The sequence below is a fragment of the Oryctolagus cuniculus genome, chromosome 3 (assembly GCF_051225735.1).
Source record: "Oryctolagus cuniculus isolate XC-2025 breed Fujian yellow rabbit chromosome 3, ASM5122573v1, whole genome shotgun sequence".
NCBI classification, from domain to species: domain Eukaryota; kingdom Metazoa; phylum Chordata; class Mammalia; order Lagomorpha; family Leporidae; genus Oryctolagus; species Oryctolagus cuniculus.
In genome coordinates, this window is record NC_142869.1 from 53,279,976 (window position 1) to 53,305,227 (window position 25,252).

A 25,252-nucleotide genomic window follows, 5' to 3' on the forward strand; every position below is an offset into this window, starting at 1 on the left:
CTATCCACTTAAGAATACCAAGAAAGTTGAAAAAATAGCTTCTCACCATTCACAACGGTAAAACTTAAGAACCTAGAAAACTTAGCCCACATCTCAATTCAAGTGTGTTAGCTGCCAGCCTATTCCTACTTTATATTTTACTACTTACTGGTCCACAAATTTTGCCTACACAGGTGTTTAAGAAACGTACATTGAGTGGAAATAAGTAACTCAAGCGGACTTCAGAAAGATCAAAGCAAAAGGGAACAAAAAAGTTTCTATTCTAAGAAAAGACTGATTGTTCTTTGGCTATCAAAACAAGTAAGCATAGATCAAAGTGACTGATAACACCTGCACATCAGTGCAATCCTTCTATGCTTTGTTATGAAATATTGGGTACTACAAGCACAGCTATCCCATGGTTGGCAAGCCAGAGAGTCAAATTTATGTTAGATTCTGTATCTCCTACAACAGATGGCTTCTATCAAATTAAGGGAAGGAAGGAAGGGAGGGAGGAAGGAAGGAAGTAAGGAAGGAAGGGAGGAAGGGAGGAAGGAAAGGAGGGAGGGAAGAGGGAGGGAGGGAAGGAGGGGGAGAGGGGAGGGAAGGGGGAGGGAAGGGGGAGGGAGGGAGGGAGGGAAGGAGGGAGGAAGGGAGAGAGAATAGGGGAGGGAGAGGGGAGGTAAAGGAGGAGGGAGGGAGAGAGGGGAGAGGAGAGGGAGGGGGAAGTAAGGGGGGAGGTAGGAAGGAAAAGAAGTAGCGAAAAATAGGACTTTAATACAAAAAATGATTAGATGTCTTAAGTAAGCTACCTAACAGAACAAAAAGGAATTTCTGGAACCAAGATCAGGATTTCTGTAATTTAAAAGTCAACAGAGGGCCAGCGCCGCGGCTCACTAGGCTAATCCTCTGCCTTGCAGCGCCAGCACACCGGGTTCTAGTCTTGGTCGGGGCACCGGATTCTGTCCGGGTTGCTCTTCTTCCAGGCCAGCTCTCTGCTGTGGCCAGGAAGTGAAGTGGAGGATGGCCCAAGTGCTTGGGCCCTGCACCCCATGGGAGACCAGGAGAAGCACCTGGTTCCGGGCTTCGGATCAGCGCGGTGCGCCGGCCGCAGCACGCCGGCCGCGGCGGCCATTGGAGGGTGAACCAATGGCAAAGGAAGACCTTTCTCTCTGTCTCTCTCTCTCACTGTCCACTCTGCCTGTCCAAAAAAAAAAAAAAAAAAAGTCAACAGAGTGAGCTGGAAAGAATTAATAAGACACAAAGCAGAACATATGATTTCTACAAATTAAACATAGAAGGAACTCACAAAACTAAGTAAGTACACAAAGAAACTAAAATAATAATCCTGGAAAACAAAGTTTTTAATTACAATATGGTTATCCTCTCCTAGAGGGAGTAAAAGAAATAGTAAATTTAATAAAGGAGGTGACAGAATGGTTACTCAAAAAAGTTACAAACAGAAGTAGAATATGTTCTCCCATTCCCCATTATTGGATAAACATCCAAAGAATATGAAATCTGTGTCTTGAAAAGATCTCCTCACCTCCACATTAACTGCAATATTATTCATAAAAGCCAAGATATATAAACAGGCTATCAACAGATGAATGGGAAATGTAAATGTGATACACATACACACTTACACACACACACACACAAAGAAGGAAATACTGCCATTTTTTAAACATTGATGAACCCAGAGGGAAGCATGCTGAGTAAAACAAGCCACACACAGGAAGACAAATAATGTATGGTCTCAATATACATATATATTTTAAAAGTTGTATTCTGGGGCTGGTGCTGTGGAGTAGTGGGTTAAGCTGCCACCTGTGGCACCAAAATTCCATATGGATGTGGGTTCACATCATGGCTGCTCCACTTCTGCTCCAGTTCCCTGATAATACATGTGGGAAAGCAGTGGAAGACAGCCCAAGTGCTTGGTTCCCTGCCCCCAACACGAGAGACCTGGAGGAAACTCCTGGCTCCTGGCCTTGGCCTGGCTTAGACCTGGCCATTGTAGCCATCTGTGGAGTGAAATCAGTTGATGGTAGATTCTCTCTCTCTCCTCCCTCCTCTCTCCCCTCTCCCCCTCTTCTCTCTCTCTCTCATCTCTCTCTCCTCTCTCCCCTCTCCCCTCTCCCCTCTCCCCTCTCTCTCTCTCTCTCCTCTCTCTCTTCTCTCTCCCCTCTCCCCTCTCTTCTCTCTCTCTCTCTCCCCTCCTTCTGTAACCCTGTCTTTCAAATAAATAAATAAATCTTAAAACGAAAGTTGTTCTGAGAAGCAGAAGCAGAGGGAGGAATGTGGTTGCCTGAGGCTGGAGGTTGTTGGTAACCAGAGTTTGTTGAACAAAGAGTGCAAACTTTGAGGGATAAGAGAACCAGTTCTCAAGATCTAATGAACAGCATGGATGGTGATGAATGTGTCAGTCTGATTGTAAATAAGCATTATGTAATGCACACATTAAATCATCACATTGTATCCTTAAAATATATACAATCATTTCTCAATTTAATTTTTAAAAAAGGAATGAAAAGAAGATTCTGGTTAAACATATGCAAGAATAAGCACATATCTAGTTCCTCTAAAACTCCATTAAAGAGACATAAAATCATTTTAATGCCATCAATCTGTAAAGACAAACAGAACAAGAGTAGTGATAGTAGATTAGATATTCCATAAAATTTTAGAAATTGAGTATCAGATAGATGAGGACAAATGACAAGGAAAAAGTAGTTAAATATAACATATAGAAGGAAAGCTACCACAAAGTTACCTGGTTCATGTTTGAAGCATACTATCATATGTATAATTTTTAAATTTTAAAATAGTAGTTAACATCATACAACTAAATGTACATATAAGAGAAGAAACAGAAGTATGTATATCATCATGGATGTACTTGAAAAACAGAAATTTTAAATGAATGCATTAAAAGTTCAGTATTATTTGTTTTATAAGCAAATAAAGGAACTTTTTCATTTACATTTACATTTCCTTATTAACGATTACATAGATGATCACCAACTCATGTTATACTACGTATAAACTAATAAAGCACCCTTTAAGGAATATTTGAAGCTTTATGTGATTTTTTCATTGCAATGTTACATATGATGTTAAAATTTTGAGAAAATACTCAGAAGGTGATGACTGATTCAATTAATACCATACTTAGGAGAATATTAGACAGCTATTTGAAATGATACTGTGTACCCCAGATCCAAGATGGCTGAACAGTGAGAAGATACACTGACCTCAACCACAGAATGATCCCAAAAAACAAAGGAAGGTCCATAGTTCTAGATAGCTGATTTAGAGAAATTTTCAGTGGAGAATAAAAAGAATACAGCATAGACTCCATGAAGCAGCTAGACGTAAGGACAGACACACAGCCACCAGCTGTGCACAACCAGTAACTCCTGTATATACACAACCAACACACAGCTGGGAAGCACCACCCTCTTCCCACAGTAAGGTGAGAGAAGGTTGCTGTGGCGCCCACCACTGGTGACTTTGAGAATTCTACAGTCCTCACTGGATTTGAGTCTGGCCTTAGGAATAGGGAGGAAGACTAAGTGACTATTTTGCTCTGTGATGGGTGACCACGTTGCTTCCCTTCACTCCCCCCACCAAGCACCAGGCTCAATTTGCTGAGGGGGAGCTGCAGCCAGTCTCTGTCCTAGCAGCAAATGTTGGCTAGCTCATGCTGGGGGACAGAGCATCTTGAAGGGCAGACAGAAGAAACTCTGCACCCTGAGACTGTGACAGTCCTGGTCATAGGCCATAGAGCTGAAATGGATGCAGATTGTGGCAGGGTAACTGTACACCCATGTGTTCCGACTGTAGAAACAGCTCCCTGCACGCTGGGGACACATGTCATAGAGGGCTTGAGGGACACATTACCATGTCAGTCGGTGCTCTGTATGGTGTGCATGCCAGGGTGAATTGCTTGCACAGGCTCCATAAGCTCATTCTAGACCCATGAATTAGCTGGTTCACTCTAGCACAGAGAAGGGCTAGGACTCAGCACACTGTCCAATCCCAACATCCCTCCTCCTACTAACTGTAGCCAGAGGTGTTCTATTATAGCCAGTTTGGGTGTCATTCTGGAATCTTATCCCACCAACAAAAAGTGGCCAAAGCTCCCTAGCTGTCACTCGCCCTCTTCGTGGAGGAACGACACAGGACCCTGCGCTGTTCTTTTGTCTGCTCGGCCCTCCCCGGGTTTGCTGCTGGTTCTTCCCGGGTTGGCTACCATCCCTTCCACCTCCGTGGAAGGGCGGTTCCCCCTGCCACTTTCCCCACTTCCGCGGGGGAGCGGCACACCGCCGGACGGCTCCTCGGGGGCTGCACAGGTGTTCCTTCAGATGTTCCTCTTAGATGTTCCTGGTGCATGTTGTCTCTCTCCTCCTTTATAGTCCTCTTCCACCAATCCCAACTCTGCTACCCACACGCCGAGTACGCTGCTCTCCTCCAATCAGGAGCAGGTCCTACAGTTTATTGGTTGAACTGGAGGCAGCTGTGTAGAAGCTGTTTCCTCCTCTCCCAGCGCCATATTGTGGGAGAGCAGATACATAAAATAAGTCTTAATTCCAGTAACTTAGTCTAGTCCGAGTTGCTCCCCACAGATCCCCCTTTCTTTTTATTTTTTGGCGTTGATACGCGCCTGTCTTCGGTGCCCTGTGGCACACACTCTGCTCTGCTTGCTAGAGTTGCCCACAGGTGCTTACAAGCCCTACCAATCAGGCAAACCGAATCCGGGTCCTCTCTTCGCCATGTTGTGAGGAGGTTTTTAGGCGCTGATGCGTGCCTGTGTTCGGTGCCCTGCAGCGCATGCTCTGCTCTGCTAGAACTGCCTGCAGGTGCTTACAAGCCCTACCAATCAGGCAAACTGAATCCAAGCCCTCTCATTGCCGTCTTGTGGGGAGACTTATTGGTGTTGATAACGTGCCTGTCTTCGGTGACCTGCGGCACATAAGCTGCTAGCCACCCCCAGGTGCTTATCGTCTTACTAATCAGGCAGACCGAATCCGAGCCCTCTCATTGCCATGTTGTGGGGAGGCCTTATTTTTCTCTTATTTCTCTATCTCCAGGCATTCCTATTTCTCCTATTTTACTTCTATCTACCAGCATTCCTATTTCTCTCATTTTATTTCTAAACTTCTGTTTCTCTTATCCCCGCGGCTTCCCGGCGCCCGCCCCGAGGCTGCTTCTCGGCGCCTCGCCCCGTGGCGGCTTCCTGGCTCTACGCCGCTTCAGCCCGTGCTTCTCGCATCTGCCCGGCTTCCCGGCTTCGCGCAAGCTCCGCAGTCTCCGCGCCCCTTCGCGCCGGCACCACGGCCTTCGCACTAGCCCCATGTTCTCTCTATTAGCGCCCCGTGCGCTCTCCCCATTCATGCCCTGCGCGCTCTCTGCGCGCGGCAGCTTCCGCGAGTCACACTGCCTAGCTCACGTTTCTGCCACAGGTATTCAGTCTAAGTTCCCCGGGCTAACCTGGCAAATTCAACCTAGCTCACGTTTCCGCCTTACGGTTTGGCTTCCCGTCTTTTGCTCCCCGGGCTAATCTGACGGATTCCAACCTGGCCCACGTCTTCACCTCTGGTTCCAGATTTTCGCCTTTTGCTCCCCGGGCTGACTTGAAGAATTCCAACCTGGCTTACGTCTCCGCCTCGGCGTGCCCCCGCAGCTTCAATTTCCCTAACATTTTTCTCTACCCGGTATGTTTCCTAACTTTTCTTCCAACAACATTCCCCTCTCATTTCTCCTGGCTTCTCCCCACAGTCTGTATCCGAGTCTTCTAGGTTTCACTTTCGCTTTCAATCTCCTAGCTTCCCCGCCATAGTCCCTATCCGAGTCTAAGTTTCTTCCAGCTTTCACTTTCGCTTTCAACCTGCAGTCCGTATCTGAGTCTAAGTTTCTTCTTGCTTTCACTTTAACTTTCATTCCTAGCGTTCAATCCTAACTTCTTTCCCACAGTCCGTATCCAAGTCTATGCCTAGGCTTTCAATAGCTTCTTCCGGCACCTTTTCCGTCCGGCTTTTCCCTAGGCTCTTTGCTAGTCTCTCTCTTCGGTATTTTCCCACTTCTTCCCGTTTCTTCCCTCCTAAGTTTCCTATCCGAGTCACGGCACCATTATGTTGCTCCCCCTCTTCGTGGAGGAACGACACTAAACCCTGCCTAGGCTTCATATCCGAGTCACGGCACCATTATGTCACTCCCCCTCTTCGTGGAGGAACGACACAGGACCCTGCGCTGTTCTTTTGTCTGCTCGGCCCTCCCCGGGTTTGCTGCTGGTTCTTCCCGGGTTGGCTACCATCCCTTCCACCTCCGTGGAAGGGCAGTTCCCCCTGCCACTTTCCCCACTTCCGCGGGGGAGCGGCACACCACCGGCCGGCTCTCTCAGGGGCTGCTCAGGTGTTCCTTCAGATAGATGTTCCTGGTGCATGTTGTCTCTCTCCTCCTTTATAGTCCTCTTCCACCAATCCCAACTCTGCTACCCACACGCCGAGTACGCTGCTCTCCTCCAATCAGGAGCAGGTCCTACAGTTTATTGGTTGAACTGGAGGCAGCTGTGTAGAAGTTGTTTCCTCCTCTCCCAGTGCCATATTGTGGGAGAGCAGATACATAAAATAAGTCTTAATTCCAGTAACTTAGTCTAGTCCGAGTTGCTCCCCACACCTAGCCCCACCCAGGAAGCATCCCTGGAGCTCCAGTGTTTAAGCCAAGGGTACTCCACCAAGCCACAGAAGCACATTTTCAAGACTAAAGCCTTAAATTTAAAAATAAAAAAGCAAACCACGGAGTAAATAACAAGTGACACACAGATTTGTAAATATCAATGTAGAAACACAATAAATATGAACAAGGAAGGCAATATGATTCCTTAAAAGAAACATAATGATATATTAATATTAGACATGAAGAAGTGAAATTTAAAAAAAGCCTGAAAATGAATTCAAAAAAATGATTGTAAGGTTATTTGAAAACAAAGAGAAAAAGTTAAATGAAAAAGGAAATCTGTACATGTATGGACAAGAAATTGTACACAGATATTGAAGAAAAACAAAAGTGAGAAATGAAGTATTCAATTAATCAAATAAAAAATACAGTAGAAAGCCTTAGCAACAGACTTGGAGAAGCAGAACAAAGAAAAGGCTTTTTGAAATATCTCAGACAAAAAAAAAAGAATAAAAATTAGAAACTTGGAAAACAGTGTTTGTTTCCATGAGATACCATCAAATGACCAAATACATAAATACTAGGAGTGCCTATAGGTGCAGAAAAAAAGAATGGCTTAGAAAAATTATTAGTGAAATAATAGTAGAAAATAAAATGTATGAACAATTTATTTAATTCATTTGTTAAATGAAGAAACAACACAGTTGTTACAGTCAATTTAAGGAAAGCAAAAAAACCCACAAATTTATATGAAGTAGAGGAATGGTGATACAAATTTAAAAATGGATTGAAAACCTGGTTTCTTCCACAGCAGGAGGAAAAATCAGCTTAATCTCAACTAGATAAAATTTGCTTGCATGTTTATAAACAAAAAAGTATTTGTTCACTTGCCAGTGTTCTACAAGTAAATTTTGGTTACCACACAGCCATCAGTCAGTTAAAAAAGAGACCATCTCTTTAAAACTAAGTAATTTGCAGAGGTACTAGTATTCCATTGGAAGATATCCAATAATTTATTTTGATAATACCAAAGCTATTAGGCTTAGTATTGGGTAACTTGCTAGAAGTCATGTAAATAATAAGTGGTAAAGCTAAGACATGCATACTGGCCTGATGACTGCTGCTATTACCTCTCTGTATTTGTTTTTTTAATCTCTTTGTCAAATGTCTTAAATAAGTTGTTATTAAAAGCTTTCCCCAATATTATCTATCTGTCCCTCAGTCCTCAAACTCAACCTGATTGCTATCCTTACTGTTCTAATTGAAAATGCTCTCATTTAGCTCCCCAACAAATTCCTTATCCCCAAAGTCAGTTATCACTCTTAGTCCTTATTTAAGATCAGAAGCATCAGAAAACAATGACCATACCCCTTTATGAAAAACTGAAAATTTTCCTTTAGGTGATAATCCCCTCTCCCAGTTTTCCTAGTTTTCTCCACCCTATCTCAAGCCTATGTTTCCCCAAATTCCTATCACAATAAATGAAACCTCCTTCTGTAGTGTTCTCAACACACAAAGACTAAAAGTCATTTTCAATCCTTTCCTCTCCCTACATTTGTACACCATGCCAACCATCAAGTCCTATTACTTCTGTCTCATAATGACGTCTCAAATCAACATTCTGTGCTCCATTCCCACTCTTATCACAAGTGTAAGTCAGACTGGTCTCTTAGGCTCTGGTCACATCACACCTTCATTTCAATGCTGTCACAGAACCATACTGCTCTTAAATTTCTTTCAAACTTTTTTAAAAACAAAGTTAGCTATTTATTTGAAATGCTGAGTTAAAGAGAGATTGACATAGAGAAGCAGAGGAATGATGAGAGGGAGACAGAGATCTTCCATCCACTGGTTTATTCCCTAAATGCTCACAACAGACAAGGATTGGATAAGCTAAAGCTGGAAGCCAGAAACTCCATCTGGGTCTCCTATATGATTGGCACAAACTCAAGTACTTGGGCCATCCATGTTCCTTCACAGGCACAGAAGCAGGAAGCTGGAATTGAAAACAAAAATGTAACTCAATCCCTGGCACTCTGATATAGGATGAAGGTTTCTCAAATGGCAATTTTTTGTGCTGAGACAATTCCCACCACACATAGTTTTATGTGTACACTTAAAACTATTGATGTTTAGTATTCAGTGGATATTTTTACAGATTCCTGATTATTACTGTATTTAACTTTTTAGGGCCAAAAAATCTTTTTTTAAGATTTACTTATTTATTTGAGAGTCAGAATTACACACAGAGAGAGGAGAGGCAGAGAGAGAGAGGTCTTCCATCCGATGGTTCATTCCTCAATTGGCCGCAACAGCCGGAGCTGCGCCAATCCGAAGCCAGGAGCCAGGAACTTCCTCCGAGTCTCCCACATCGGTGCAGGGGGCCATCTTTTACTGCTATCCCAGGCCATAGCAGAGAGCTGGATTGGAAGAGGAGCAGCCAGACTAGAACCATCACCCATTTGGGTTGCCAGCGCCTCAGGCCAGAGTGTTAACCCGCTGTGCCACAGTAACAGCCCCCAGCCTATGTTTTTCTTAGCATCCTCAGTTTCTTTATGTTACATGCTGTTATCCTCCAGTACTTATTATAGGACATATCACATAGCATTACAATGATCTATTTTTCTATCTTCTCCAGTACTTTAAAAATATTTCAAAAAAATAAAGATAACTTTTCATCTTTATAATTGTTTTAATTTTCTAAAACAATAAAGTGGCAAGTGCTCAGTAAAATTAGTTAATAAACATGGTAAAAAGATGTATGTGAAAAATTGCACAAAATGTAATATGACAAAATTAAAATGTGTAATAACAAAGTGTTATTACAACAAAATACATTTCATGTCAGAAAAACACAAAATGAGTAACTTTAATGAATTCATGCTTATACTGTATTCAAAACTGAATAAATTACATAATTTTGCTGTTGCTACAGGACAGACTTGAATTTTAGGCAAATAATCAAATATAAGTGCTTTTTTTTAAAAAAAAAATAGATTTTTATTTATTTGAAAGGCCAAGTCACAGAAAGAGAGAGAGAGGGAGAAAGAGAGATCTTCCATCCTCTGGTTCACTCCCCAAATGGTCACAAAGGCCTGACCAGGAGTCCGGAGCTTCATTGCGCTCTCGCACATGGGTACAGTGTTCTGCTGCTTTCCCAGGTGCATTAGCAGGGATCTGGGTTGGAAGTGGAGCAGCTGGGACATGAACTGGTGCTCATATGGGATGCTGGTGTTGGAAGCAGCAGCTTAACCCATTACACCACAATTCCAGCCCCTGTAGTGAAGGGGCCAGCATTGTAACATTGTGGGTAAAGCTACTGCCTGGGACACCACCGTCCCATACGAGTATCAGTTCATATCACAGCTACTCCACTGCTTATCCAGCTCCCTGTTAACTGTCTGGGAAAAGAAGCATAACATAGCCTAAATGTCTGAGCCCCTGCCACCCATATGCAAGACCTGGGTGGAGCTTCTGGATTCTGTCTTTGACCTGGCACAGCACTGGCTATTGCCGCCATCTGGGGAGTGAACCAGCAGATAGGAGATTTTGCTCTTTCTGTCTGACACTCCCTCCCTCTCTGTAACTCCAATTTTCAAAGTAAATACATTGTTTAAAAAAAAAATCTAGGGGCCAGGGCTGTGGCATAGTGGGTAAAGCCACTGCTTGCAGTACCAGCATCCCATATAGGGGATAGTTCAAGTCCCAGCTGTTCCACTTCTGATCCAGCTCTCTGCTATGGCCTGGGAAAGCAGCGGTAGATGGCTCAAGTCCTTGGGCCCCTGCACCCATGTGAGAGTTCCAGATGAAACTTCAGGCTCCTGGTTTAGGACTGGCACAACGCCAGCCATTGAGGCCATTTCAGGAGTGAATCAGTGGATGGAAGACCTTTCTCTCTGACTCACTCTCTATCTCTCTTTCTCTCTCTTCTGCTTCTGCCTCTCCATCACTCTACTTTTCAAATAAATAAACATTTCACAATAATCAATAAAAAAGAAACTCCAGTGAAAACCTAAAAAAATCCTGTTTTATTTTCTTTGTTTAATGAAAATAATGTTTTTGCTAGATGCAGGAATTCTATCATATTGTGCTAGAATCTGATCTTAAAATTTTTTTTTTTTTTTTTTTTTTTGACAGGCAGAGTGGACAGTGAGAGAGAGAGACAGAGAGAAAGGTCTTCCTTTGCCGTTGGTTCACCCTCCAATGGCCGCCACGGCCAGCGCGCTGCGGCCGGCGCACCGCGCTGATCCGATGGCAGGAGCCAGGAGCCAGGTGCTTTTCCTGGTCTCCCATGGGGTGCAGGGCCCAAGCACCTGGGCCATCCTCCACTGCACTCCCTGGCCACAGCAGAGGGCTGGCCTGGAAGAGGGGCAACCGGGACAGAATCCGGCGCCCCGACCGGGACTAGAACCCGGTGTGCCGGCGCCGCTAGGCGGAGGATTAGCCTAGTGAGCCGCGGCGCCGGCCGATGATCTTAAAATTAACAAAAGGAGCAAGTTAAGGATTGTATTCTTTGAGTCACAGTAACATTTACTATGAAAAAAAATCCTAATTTCAAACAAAGACCTGTGACCATTTTTATAAAGATATTCATACTGGAACTACTTTCTTGTGAGATTTTAACCAAATAAATAATTTTCTGTGTAGCTAATTCATTCACTATATAGTTTTTTAAAACTATACTACGATACGAAAGTTTTCATAAATTCGCTCAAATAACCTGATGAACAAAGCAATCAATTTTTTAAAAAAAATCTTATCTTTATCTTATCAATTCTTTGAGACAGAGGAAATGTCTCCTTAAAAATCACTGCAATTTTAAATGAACCATATAAAAATCTTCATTAAGTTAGAATCAAAGCTCCATTAACAATTCTGATACCTGCTACAACAAGCAATAAACTTAACTAAGTGAAACAAGCTAGAAATGAAAGGACAAATATTGTATGGATCCATTTTTGTTAGGTATTCAGGAGTCAAATTCATAGAGGCACAAAGTAGAATAAAGATTATCAGATAAGGAGAGTGAGAAATAGGTAATTATTGTTTAATGAATACAGAATTTCAGTTTGGGATGTATAGCTCTGGAAACAGATGTTGATGATGGTTTCCCAACAACATGAAAGTACTTAATGCCACTGAATTGTGCATTCTGAAATGATGAAAATGTTAAGATTTATGGTACACATGTGTTACCATAATAAAAACAATATTTAGAAAAATCTATTAATGAATACTAAGAAATGAAAACTACTCATTTTATGACTGCTCTGATCACAGCCCACATCAAATCCATAATTTCTGGTTGTGACAATTAAAAGAGGCAAAGGAACTGATGTAGAAGTAGAAATACTTCCCACTTATAAAAAAAATCACTGATATACAAGTTGTTGATTGATTGTTTGGTTAACTGATTTTCTTGAACATTTGAACCATTTGCTATACCTTTCTTCTTTTAATCAGACATACCGGTTGATGAATTCTTTCAGAACATTTGAGGACAGCTGTTACAAAGAAATAGTAAGAGCAAGAAAGAGGAAAAGAGCAACTAATGAATTGGTTAACAAATAAGAGGAAAGAAAATTGTTCTTTAATATCTATTTATTTGAAATAGTTACAAAGAAAAAAGGAGAGAAAGAGAGAGAGAGCGCGGGCTTCCATCCACTGGTTCACTCCCCAGATGGCTACAACATCCAGGGCTGGGCCAGGTGAAACAGGAGCCTGGAGATCCATCTGGGTCTCCCGCATCCAAACAACTTGGGTCATCCTCTGCTGCTTTTCCCAGGCCAATAGCAAGAAGTGGGATCAGAAGTACAGCAAGCTGAGACATGAAACAGTGCCTGTAGGGGATGCCAGCATTGCAAGCAGAGGCTTTACCTTCTATGCCACAATGCTGGCTCCCCAAAATTGCTAATATAATCCAAGGTGTCTGGAATGCAATGATATATATCAGGGACAGAAAACACAGAGTTTTGAGCTGGTTTGTCTGGCGCTAACAGAGTACACAATAGATGAGGAAGAAAATTAACTTTCAACTCATTTAACACAAAACAAAACAATTACTTTAGTCAGGGTAAAAGTCTAAATTTTCAAATTTAGCCTACTCTAAAAATCTTCCTTTCATGTCTATGTTCTCATTTAGTTGACCATCAAGGCTAAAATCACTAGGTATCACCTATCATAATTTTGAACTCAATTTGACTGTTCTGTTTGAGCTCTTATTCACTTGTAGTCATAGGTTATTTACATTAGCAAATAAAGTATTTCAAGTAAAAAGAGTACACTTAAGTTTGGGAGTATCTAGAAATGCAGGCTTTATGAAAGGATATGTGACTAGCCAGCAATACACCGTCTGAGTCCTAAAATCAGGACTTAGCCATACCTAAAACAAAGATAACTCTTACAGTTACTTAACTAGTTACCAAATGAAACACTTGGTATATGAAAAGTGCTTGGGAAGACAGTGACATAAAATCTCAGTTGTATATGGAGGACAGCTTGTAATTAGTTGCTCTGAGAAATTCTATAATCCTTGATTTTTCTAAAACTGATTTTGTACCCATCATTTGTCTCCTGTCTCATTTAAGATGTTAGCCAGCAGAGTTGTTGTCCATCTTTAATGTATTAGCCACAATATGGCTTTAGCATTTCAATGTAAATATTTTCTCTAAGCAATTCACAAAAGCAGATTAGTGGAATTATAAATATATTTCCTCTTCTTGCATATTTGTTTTCTAAAAATTCTTTTTTTTTATTTTTATTTATTTATTTATTTATTGACAGGCAGAGTGGACAGTGAGAGAGGGAGACAGAGAAAGGTCTTCCTTTTGCCGTTGATTCACCCTCCAATGGCTGCCGCGGCCAGCAAGCTGCGGCCGGTGCACCGTACTGATCTGATGGCAGGAGCCAGGTACTTCTCCTGGTCTCCCATGGGGTGCAGGGCCCAAGTAATTGGGCCATCCTCCACTGCACTCCCTGGCCACAGCAGAGAGCTGGCCTGGAAGAAGGGCAACCAGGGCAGAATCCAGGGCCCCGACCGGGACTAGAACCTGGTGTGCTGGTGCCGCAAGGCGGAGGATTAGCCTAGTGAGCCATGGCGCCGGCAAAATTCTTTTTTTAAAAGATTTTATTTATTTATTTGACAGGTAGATTTACAGACAATTAGAGAGAGAGAGAAAGGTCTTCCTTCTGTTGACTCAATCTCCAAATGGTTGCAACAGCCGATCCAAAGCCAGGAGCCAGGTGCTTCTTCCTGGTCTCCCATGCAGGTGCAGGGGCCCAAGCACTTGGGCCATCTTCCACTGCCTTCCTGGGCCATAGCAGAGAGCTGGACTGAAAGAGGAGCAGCCAGGACTAGAACTGGAGCCCATATGGGAAGCTGGCACCACAGGTAGAGGATTAACCGAGTGCACCATGGCACCAGCCCCTATAAAAATTCTATAATGAACCTCAGCTATTCTAATTAAGACCAATTCTAGCCTATCCCTCAAATAGAACAAGAATATTTACATCTCTATGTACATATAAAAAATTAATAAATATTTCTCTAAAAAGCAACTAGCAAACAGATACATGACACAGATTAATCACATAATGATTTATATTCATTCAACAATTTATATTGTCCATGGAACTCAGATTTTTAGGATAAAATACATACTGTTTGAGTGATCTCAAGCTTTTCACACTAGCAATGGTTATGTGCATTCTGTGTATTTCTTAAACCGAAGGCACTCAGGAAATAAACGTTACCTAAAAGGTAACCTCAAGTTTTCATGTCCTCACTCTTTGCAGCTTATTTTTAAAAAAGAAAGGAAAACCACAGTTGTTTTTGGTTTGGATTTATTGTTGTTGTTGTTCTTTTTGTATCACCTCATCAATGTTTGGCAGGGAAAATGAAGACCACATTTTAGTTAGCATACACTGTTACATAAAAACAAATAATTTTTCCCTTGAAGAACACACAGTTCTCTGCTGAGGAGTTTTCTGTTTAATGGAAAACTTCACTTATAGTTTTAACATCAAAACTTTACATCAGCTGAGGAACACAGGAAAAAAAAGGAAACAAATCTTTGTTGCATTTGTTTTGGCCTTTTTTCACTTTTTTTAAGCAAACAGTTACTTTCAGTATATTAAGGGGCTGAAAAACAATATTTCCTGATTTTAAATATTGCCTCTGGGAGACAGCATTGTTGGTAAGAATGGAGCTTGAAAATGAAAAGTGAATTTGAACTCTTGAGTTTTCCCTTAATCAATTCTTTCTTTCTTTTTTTTTTTTTTTTTAAGATGCAATCACTTTCTGAGGCTTCAGGCTTTTAATTTGTTAAGTTACAAAATTTATACCTAATAAAGTTGTGGGATGAAGAAATATAAGTGAATATTCTCTCTCAGATGGTGGCTAACTTTCTGATAATGAAATTTTTATGTATGGTCTATGGTCTTTCTATGATTTAATTTTTTATCTATAATTTTTTGGATTTTTTCAATAGTATTTTATTTATTTTTTGACTTAACACGTTTTTAATTTGCATTATATTCAAAGGCTTAAAGGCTCTACCAAATAAAGCCATAAACAAGAGTGTCAAATTGTTAAGTCAACAACAGGAGTCACTGTATACTTACTCCTCTTGTGGGATCTCTGTTCTTAATGTGTTGTCCGATGTGAATTAATACTATAACTAGTACTGAAACAGTATTTTATACTTTATGTTCTGTGTGGGTGCAAACTGATGAAATCTTTACTTAATATATACAAAATCGATATTCTGTATATAAAGATAATTGAAAATGAATCTTGATGTGAATGGAATGGGAGAGGGAGCGGGAGATGAGAGGGGTGCGAGTGGGAGGGAAATTATGGGGGGGGGAAGCCATTGTAATCCATAAGCTGTACTTTGGAAATTAATATTTACTAAATAAAAGTTAAAAAATAAAGAATTCAACAAATAAAAAGTAAAAAGGCTGTAGTGCAGCAAGATAGGCAAGAGCTATTAGCAATAATAAAATGAAAACATATTCAACTCCACTAATATATGATAAATTTTAAAATAGTGACAAAATCAAGTTATTATAGTATGTAAATCCTAACAACTTATTTGACAGAGATTTAAAAGTTTGGCAAAGTGTTGTATTTGCAGCAAACCTGGTTAAAAAAAACAACCTTTACTTTTAACAATTCCAAACTATTGTGAAGAAAATTGATCAACATCTTCATTATCATTTTTAGGATTCCACTGAAGACTTAGATTGCTTTCCAACTAATTCAGAATCATTCATGCTAACCCTGAGTTTTAATTTTTACTTACAAGTTTCAAAACATCTTTGAATGGAACTTAATGCTGTAAAAATCTATCCCAAAGTAAAAACTAAAACCCCTCTCGAAAGATAGATTGACGTTAAGGACCTAGAAAGATCAAGCTTAGGGGCCAGTGCTGTGGCACAGCGGAGTTAAAGCCCTGTCCTGAAGCGCTGGCAATCCCATACGGGCACTGGCTGCTGCACTTCCAATCCAGCTCTCTGAAAATGGCCTGGGAAAGCAGTAGAAGATAGTCCAAGTCCTTGGGCCCTGCACCAGCATGGGAGACCTAGAAGAAGCTCCTGGGTCCTAGCTTCAGATCAGTGCAGCTCCGGCCGTTGCGGCCAACTGGGGAGTGAACCAACAGATGGAAGACCTCTCTTTCTCTCTGCCTTTCCTCTCTCTTTGTAACTCTGACTTTCAAATAAATAAATCTTAAAAAAAAATCTTTTTCTGCTCCTGATTCCAGCTGCACCCTGGGAGGCAGAAGGTGATATCTCAATGATTGGCTCCCTGCCAGCCATGTCGGAAACACAGATTGAGCTCCTGGCTCCTGGCATCAGTCTAGCCAAGTCTAGGACATTGCAAGTATTTAGGAAGTAAGCTAGCAGATGTGAGTGTATTCGTTCTAATAAATACTATTTTTGCAAATTATAGAACTGATAAGCTTCCCTGAATGACTTCTCCAAATTGGATTGTAGAAATCTGTAGTTTGCAAAGCAAGTAAGAATTGCATTTCAGAGAATTATATACTACAAATTTTTCTGAGGGTGAAACACTGAATGCATTGGAAGGTAAAAAATAAATATCTAAAGAACACGATTTTCAAAAATCTGACAAATTCTTTCCACAGGCATCATACTGCATATTATGTGGAGTATGATACTTGAGGTTCACTCTAAACAAATTCTTACAATTACATTAATCTAAATGAGAACACTCTGGCCCTCCACTTCTGCATTCTTCCTGTGGTTTACAGAGCTCCCTAAGGTCTAAGGCTCACAGTATTCTCTCCTGTTTCCATAACTACTATAATATTGATTGTGACCTACACAAACCTTAGTAGCTCCCCTGATCAACAACTCAAGCTAACATATTTCCCACCTGGATTGTGTCTTTACTTCCTTAAATAAAGATACAGGCTTTTCACATTAAATCCATGCCACCAACAAATCTATCAGAAATTTAAATAAATTCAGTGATTTCTTTAAACCTGAGGGAACTCAAACAGTACTCAAACAGTATTGTTCACTTTGTGTTTCTATATGGGTGCAAACTGTTGAAATCTTTACTTAATATATGCTAAACTGATCTGTATATAAAGAGAATTGAAAATGATTCTTGATGTGAATGGAAGGGGAGAGGGAGCGGGAAAGGGGAGGGTTGCGGGTGGGAGGGAAGTTATGGGGGGGGGTAGCCAGTGTAATCCATAAGCTGTACTTTGGAAATTTATATTCATTAAATAAAAGTTAAAAAAAGGAAAAAAATGTAAAGACTAGGGACCAAATTTCAGTACCTTAAAAGAGACCTTAAATAAGCATAAATGTATTTCCAATGAATAGACAAAGCATACTCTTACAAGTGCTAATGCTGGGGCTGGCGCTATGGCATAGTGGTAAAAACCGCTGCCTGCAGTGCTGGCATCTCATATGGGTACCAGTTCAAGACCTGGCTGCTCCAGTTCCGATCCAACTCTCTGCTATGGCTTGGGAAAGCAGTAGAAGATAGCTCAAGTCCTTGGGCCCCTACACCCACATGGGAGACCCAGAGGAATCTCCTGTCTCCTGGCTTCAGACTGGCGTAGCTCCAGCTGTTGCAGCCATTTGGGGAGTGAACCAGTGGATGGAAGACCTCTCTCTCTCTCTGCTTCTGCCTCTCTGTAACTCTGCCTTTCAAAATAAATAAATAAATCTTAAGAAAAAAACTGATTAAAGCTTAAACTGAGGTGATAGCAGAAAACAGAAAGAGGTACACGTCAGAAGCTTCTTTAAAAGAAAAAGTTAATAAACTGGAGAATAATTGCACATAGGATAAAGATAAGATATCCTAGAACAATAATTCAGACATTTTACTGTTATCCACAATGAGAAACAAAGCTTCCATATCAAAATATCCTCCCTTTCTCATGTCTCCGCTGACATACACACACACTTTAATTATGATACAAAAGTTTACCATTTTGGCAACAGACAAAATCTGATGGATAGATCATAATGATAGGGAAAAGAAAAGAAGGAATGTATAGACTATTTGGAATGAAAGAGTCCAGCATTGCACATGTGAGCAATTTTCACATATAATACTATCCTGTACTATGCACGTGTATAAGTTGTTATTTTAACTTTAAAGATAAAGAAAATAAGGTTCATAAAAGTTATGACACTTCAAAATTGTCCCAGGCTAGAAATGAAGAAAAAATTTGAAGGTAAATTTTTATCCTATTAACTATTTTACAAGGCTCTCTTTTAAATTAACTACTATGAATTATGTTTTAGACCTTAGAAGCTAAAAATATAGGTTAAAGATACTATTAAACTTCTGGCTGTCTTCACAGTCTATTATGAGTAGTACTTTGCTAATTTAGATTTATGAAATACATTATCTGCATGCTCTTTATTTGTGTAATAACTACTGTACACACAGAAATAACAAAGCAAATTATAATACTGTCTATACTGAAATGAACAGAGAAGAAGGAACTTGAACCAATTTTTCTTTGCACTGTCTAGTTTCATAGAATTTTCAAACTGTAAGACAGTGTAGAGATCATCTAGTGAGGACATCCAATTCTTTCACTTCACAGATGAAAAAACTGATCTCATCTATTTATTGGTAGAACTTGGTGTGTAGGAAACCCTAATAAATCATTTAAATTTTCAATTATTATTCAGCTCCCCTATTCACTCCCTTCTGCAAACAATTTAGCTGCTCTTTCCAGAAAACTCATCTCCCAAGTGTCCAGATCACAAAATAGAACACAAAGGAAGATTCAAACACAGGAGGAGGAAAGGGTGGAGTGTCCACATCCTCCTTACTCCAGTGGGCATAAAGCTTTTCAGTTTTTCAATCATTTCAGTACACACAGGCTGAATTACATGAATATGGAGGCCCCATTTTTTCTCACCAGGTCTTAGAAAAATTAGAAAATTATTTCTCCCTTTCCATGCTGATAATTATTGGCCAACAATACAAAGATTTGCTTTCCTTTTCCTTTTTCTGCTTTTATTTTTCCTGCCCCTCTAGAAAATGGCTTCATATACATTTTCATCTTGCTCACAGCTCTGCAATCATCAGAACAGCTTTTCTTAAGGGACCTCCTCACTGTTCCTTGCATCTACATGTCCCTGGAGGGAAGAAATTTAAAGACAGAGAAGCATGTAGAGAGATTCAGCCTAGGCTCTAGGTATCATGTACCCTTCAAATTCTACAACTCCTGTATAGCTAAACAGATTTCTATCTAGATATATTCATATCTATAATTAAAATCAGAGGCAGACCGAAGTGGGGAGACTGATTAAAGAATTGGCTCACATGATTTGGGGGGCTGGCAAGTTTGAAACCCCTAAGCTGGGCCAACAGGCTGGAAACATGGGTATAAGTTGATGTTAGAATCTTGAGGCCAAATTCCAGAGCCACAGGCTGGAAACTCAGGCAGCATTTTCATGTTGCAGCCTCGAGAATTCCTTCACTGGGAAAATTTGGCCCACCACATTTTGGTTGGCAATCTGCTGTATGCAAAGTCAACTGATTTAACTGTTTATTATTTCTAAAAATTGCCTTCATAGCAACTCCTTGCCCAAACAACTGATCACTGTAGCCTAACCAGTTTGACATATAATATCAACCACTGCATCAGCCACTTCTACCCTTGTTTCTCACAGCCAGGGTAATCATTTACTATTATAATTGATGAAATTACATATTTTAAAATGCAGCCCAGAATATGTGCACAACCATTTTTGACTGTATTAATGATCTAAATGGTTAATTCTGATAATCAATAATTATTTCTTATAAATGATTATAAATGTTATTTAAAATAAAAGAAAAACTGATGTTAGAAATTGGTACCTGTGTTTGGGAGAGACAAAGTAGAACAGGAGAGAAGGACAGATGGGAAGAAGATCTTCCATGGCAAAAAATTACAATTTTATTCTGTACTAGTAGTCAAGTTAATTTTGCATTTAAAAATTGAAATTCTCTAAATCAAATTTATATGAAGAAACTACAAAATTTAAAGATTTAAATCCAGTATGATATATTCCCTGGAGTATATGTTTTAAATTAAACTGAATAAAATAGTTCTAGAAGAGAAAATAAAACTTTTTCACCTGACTATCTATTAGCATATGGTTTTCAGGGAAACAAAATTAGCATTTTCATCTGAATATACTTTTCAAAAATTTCTCCCTTTCCCAAGGGAGAAAAATAAGTTTAAAATAAATAGCAAAATATTATCTAATTTTGTTAATAGGTTGATAGTACATGGGTTTGTGTAAGGAAATCGGTAGCTGTTTTTCTTTCTTTTTCTCTCTCTCCCTCTCTCCATCTAGCTCTCCCTCTCTCTGCTTCTTTTTTTCTCTCCATTTCTTTCCCTCCCATCCCTCCTCCTTTTCTTTCTTTCTTCCTTTCCTCCCTTCTCCCCATCCTTTATCCCTCTCTTTCATCCATGCTTTTGTCTGTTCATTCATCCATCTTTCTTTTAGTAATTAGTAATAGGAGGATCCTCCCTCCTTCTTGGCTTTTACTTCTCTAGTTTATACACTCCCTCTGTGACACCACGTTGAAGTTTATGTGTAAAGTCAGGAGAAATGTGAAAGTCTTTGCTTGTCTGCACTCCAACTCATAGAATTGTTCATCATTCATCACAGAATACAAAATAAAAACTGTGTCTCATTTGTTTTTACATTTCTTGTCTTTATTATGAAGTATTTTTAACATTTAAAAAAAAATTTGTACCCAATACCAAGATTTTTAAAAAATGCTAATTTTTAACTGTTTTGGAAACATATTGAAAAAATTAAAAAATGGTAGATATACAGGAAGTTTCTTGATTCCCCAGTCTTTTTATCTGTATAATTTCTCCCCTTCTATCTACCTCCCTCCCTTTCCAGCGCCAACTATTATCTTTTTTTTTTTTAATTTGACAGGTAGAGATATAGACAGTGAGAGAGAGAAAGACAGAGAGAAAGGTCTTCCTTCCGCTGGTTCACTCCCCAAATGGCCACCACAGCAGGCGTGTGCCGATCAGAAGCCAGCAGCCAGGTGCTTCCTCCTGGTCTCCCATGCGTGTGCAGGGCCCAAGGACTTGGGCCATCCTCCACTGCCCTCCCTGGCCACAGCAGAGAGCTGGATTGGAAGAGGGGCAACCGGGACTAGAAACCGGCGCCCATATGGGATGCCTGCGCCACAGGCGGAGCATTAATCAAGTGAGCCATGGCAGCGGCCCCCAGCTATTATCTTTATAGGATATATATCCTTCCTGTCTTCCTTTTTATTGCTTTTACCATATATTTATAGTTATTAATATTATAATTTGCATTCAAAATTACATAAATACATATTTGTAGCTTAATTTTTAGTTTGGTCTTACACTTTCAAAATGTATCAAAGTAGATTCATTTAGGAGCCAGCACTGTGGCATAGGAGGTAAAGATGCCACTTGCAAAAGATGCATACCATTTGGACAATGGCTCATGTCCCAGTTGCTCCACTTCCTATCCAGCTCCCTGCTAATGGCCTGGGATAGCAGCAGCAGAAGGCCCAAGTGTTTGGGTCCCTGCCACCCATGTGGGAGACCCAGAAGAAAATTCTGGCTCCTCGCATGGGCTTGGCTTGGCCCTGTCCATTGTGGTCATTTGGGGGTTTAACAAGTAGATGGAAGATTCTCTTCCTCTTTCTCTCTCTCTCTCTCTCTCTCTCCCTTTGTAACTCTGTCAAATAAGTAAATTTTTGTTAAAAAGTAGATTCATTTAGGCCTATTCTGCTAATCTCTGGAGAATAGCCTATTAATAAATACACCATAATTTACGTAATCATTTCTTTAACAGGAAATATTTACATGGTATTTCAAATTTATTTAGCAATTCCCTCAGCTATTCAGATTCAACACCTTTTTACCTCTGCCCCCGGCCACTCTAGCTTCATTTTCATTTCATACTACTTTCATACTATAAATAATTTATTATTCATTTCAAGGTTTTCTTACTAAGAGTATTTTTATTGTAAATTGTAATGTGTTATAAATTTCTTCTCAGATTACTATTTTATATTAAGTCCCTTCATGTTATCTTTCAGTACAGAGACTTTCACTTTAACAGAGTCAAAGTCAACAATGATTTTCTTTGAGCTTTGTGCTTTATGTGTCCTTTCTAAAACAAGAAATTTTCCTACATTTCTCTACATACATTTTAAAGATATTTTTCGCATATTTTGATCATTGAGCCATCTGAAATTTATGTTTAATATGCACAAATTATAAATTTTTCAAAGTAAAAATATTTAATTTTATCCAGAACAATTTATTAAAAACCTGGTTATTTCACAATTAGTAATTACTGAGTTCTTATATAATCATATGTCTTTTCTTGTGTCTTCATTCCTTTCTATTGGTAGATTTGTTTAGCCATTTCTGGATCATTATGAGGTAGTTGAATACTTACAATTCTATAACTTGTCTATATATGCAAAGAATTTCCTCCCATTTTCTTTTTCCCTTCAGAATAGCCTGTACTCAAATCTTTGAAATTTAATGCATTTGTCAAACAAGAAATCCCATGAGAACCTGGAAAATATTCTGAACTAAATGAGAATCCATATTAACAATATAAGGAATGAATGGGGAAATAATCCTATAGACTCCACAAATATTAAAAGACAATACAGGAACTGTACAAACCACTGTGTGCCAAAGATTTAAACACTTAGCAAACAAACAATGGCAATCACAAAATCTCTATAAGGGTATACATCTATTAAAATGCTTGTAAGAAGAGAAAAAAAAAAGGACATTGATAAGTGTCTGGAACAAAAGCAACCAGAAACAAAGCAACCGGAACACACACAGCTGGAGCAAAAATCAAATAGTATTGACATTCTAGAAAACAATACCTTTTTAGACATACACTTACCACATAACCCAGCAATCCTACACTTTGGAATTTACCCAAGAAAAATTAAAATCTACAGTCACACAATTTCTATGGTAATTTAAAAATAATATTGTTAATATCATCAGAAGCTGAAAATAACATAAATGCCCCTTACCTAGGAAAGGAATAGATTTGTGATATATCTATACAATGAAATATTGCACAACTATAAAAAGGAATTATATTTATATATAAAAGAAAGTGATGAAAGTCAAATCCATTATTCTAAGAGAATGAAGTCTTTATTCAAAAGTTACATTGCTTCTCCGCCTTTTGGCTATGATCAAGGGTAAAAGTTATACCCTAGGGGGCTAGTGCTGTGGCGCAGCGGGTTAATGCCCTGGCCTGAAGTGCCAGCATCCCATATGGGCACCGGTTCTAAACCTGGCTGCTCTACTTCTGATCCAGCTCTCTGCTGTGGTCTGGGAAAGCAGCAGAAGATGGCCCAAGTCCTTGGGCCCTGTACCCGCATGGGAGACCCAGAAGAAGCTCCTGGCTCCTAGCTTTGGATCAGTGCAGTTCCGGCCATTGCAGCCAATTAGGGAGTGAACCAGCAGATGGAAGACCTCTCTCTCTCTCTCTCTCTCTCTCTCTATCCTCTCTCTGTATAACTCTTTCAAATAAATAAATAAATCTTTTTTTAAAAAGTTAAGTCCTTTTTGGCTTAAAGTCTATTTTGCCTTTTATTAGTGACACAAAATATTTAGTTGAGTTCAGTTTTGCTAGCATATGTTTTTCCACTTCAATACATTCAATTTTTCTGTATAATCATGTTTAGGTATATTTCTCATAAACAGGATCTAACTGGGTTTTTAAAATTCAGTTTGAAGTTTGAAATGAACTATATTTGTTTTGAGACACAGCTACTCCACTTCCAATCCAGCTCCTTGCTAATGCGCTTAGGAAAGCAGTGGAAGATGGCCCAAGTGCTTGTGCCCCTATATCCGCGTGGAAAACCCAGAGGAGTATTCTGGCTCTTGGCTTTGGATCCACCTAGCTCCAGCCATAGGGGCTCTTTGGGGAGTGAACCAGGGAGAGTCTCTCCTCCTCTCTCTATCTGTAATTTAGCCTTTGAAATAAATAAATAAACCTTTAAAATAATAAAATTATTTTTAAAATTAGACATAATAAAATTGAGTAACCTAGTGAGTTGTCTTCCTGGTAAGTCAACAAACCATATTTCAGAAGATATGCAAATACAGGCTTCTATTTTTCTTTCTGCTGATGCCCCAGCCAATCTTTTTCCTGTTTAGAAGACTTATTTATTTGTTTAAAAGGCAGAGTGACACAGAAAGAGAGGAACAGAGAGAGAGAGAGATCTCCCTTCTGCTGGTGCACTCCCCAATTGGCCACAATGACCCAGGCTTGTCCAGGCCACAGTTAGAAATCTAGAACTCCCTAAGGTCTTCACCCCAGTATCCCATATGGGTGGCAGGAGCCCAGGTACTTGGGCCATATTCCACTGCCTTTCCGGGCACATTAGCAGAAAGTTAGATCAGAAGCAAAACAGCTAGGACTTGAACCAGTGCTCCAATATGGGATTCCAGCATCACAAGTGATAGCTGAACTCCCTGCACAACAATGCTGCCCCCCACTGCCCTCCACAACCAGTTCTTAACTTCTGGTTTGTCTCATGAACAAGGTCAATGTCAAAGCCTGGCACTGAATTGGGTCTTTAGTTTCTTTAGAAAACTTTGAAATAATAGTACTCCTTGTTACTTCCTTAGACCGGTGGCCAAGTTTAGCTAGCCTATTTTACTGACAAGAGACCTTACAGTTGCTGTCTTTATTGAAGCCCAATTAGATGATAAAATCCTAACCATCATTCTTTAAAGCTTATATTCTATTTCTATTTCCTTATCACAGAGCCTAACGCCTTCATGTCCCTCTCAAGGCATTGGCATGGAAATTTCTCCTCATTTCTGCCATTTGAATAACGACTTCTTTTCATTTAGCTATATATCAAGAAAAATATTTATAGTTGTCTATTAACTACAAATTGAGAAAAATGTTTACGTCTATTATTTCTATGTAGTATCAAATCAAAGTACTAGATATTAAAGTATAACCCATTAATATTACATATTTTCCTTATCCTAAAGTAAAAGAAACACACTTCAGTAAATTCATATGTACATATTTAATT

The 25,252-nt window shown here is 39.8% G+C and overlaps 1 long non-coding RNA gene across 3 annotated transcripts in view; it reads right to left on the bottom strand.

Annotated features, from left to right (window-relative positions):
* The window catches only part of LOC149127340 (uncharacterized), a 329,372-nt gene that overhangs the window by 175,516 nt on the left and 128,604 nt on the right, over positions 1-25,252 (bottom strand). The window contains exon 3 of one of the 3 annotated variants that reach the window (XR_016231478.1): positions 8,500-8,656. The exons of the other annotated variants lie outside the window; for them this stretch is intronic. This is a non-coding gene — a long non-coding RNA (uncharacterized LOC149127340). Of the gene's footprint in view, positions 1-8,499; positions 8,657-25,252 lie in introns of those variants that run through there. 3 annotated transcript variants of the gene reach the window in all.